We start from the raw sequence: 440 nt of genomic DNA, 5'->3' as shown, positions 1-440 counted from the left end.
CTGCGCCTGCGTGATAGCCTCGCTCGAGAAGGGCGGAGATATGATAATTGTATTCTGAGAAGGGTGGAGACTCCTGAGGCAGAGGTGGAGCAAGGTGTGTTACTAAGCATAAAAGATGACTTCTGAACAACGGAAGTTTGAAGCTTCCCCACCAAGGACCACGACGATCGACGACGCAGCACCAGCTGGACCCGGGACCGTTAGGACGTCCTGAGATCAGCGGTGGTAGCTATAACCCCTCTTTCTCCTCTCTCTAAACTTAACTTTACTTTTCTCCTTTCTTTCACCCATCTCTAACTATCGCGTGCCTCCTCACAGGCAATACAATAAAGTTTTACTGTGTGATTACTGCTATCCCCTCTGGTGTTGGTCACCTTAATTTTGCACTTTCGAGATCGTAGCAAACGAACCATCATGAGTCCACCGAGTGGACCGTGACA

The sequence above is a fragment of the Haliaeetus leucocephalus genome, unplaced genomic scaffold, assembly GCF_000737465.1.
Source record: "Haliaeetus leucocephalus isolate CR32 unplaced genomic scaffold, Haliaeetus_leucocephalus-4.0 Scaffold375, whole genome shotgun sequence".
Taxonomy (NCBI): domain Eukaryota; kingdom Metazoa; phylum Chordata; class Aves; order Accipitriformes; family Accipitridae; genus Haliaeetus; species Haliaeetus leucocephalus.
Note: the sequence above shows the minus strand (reverse complement) of the source record.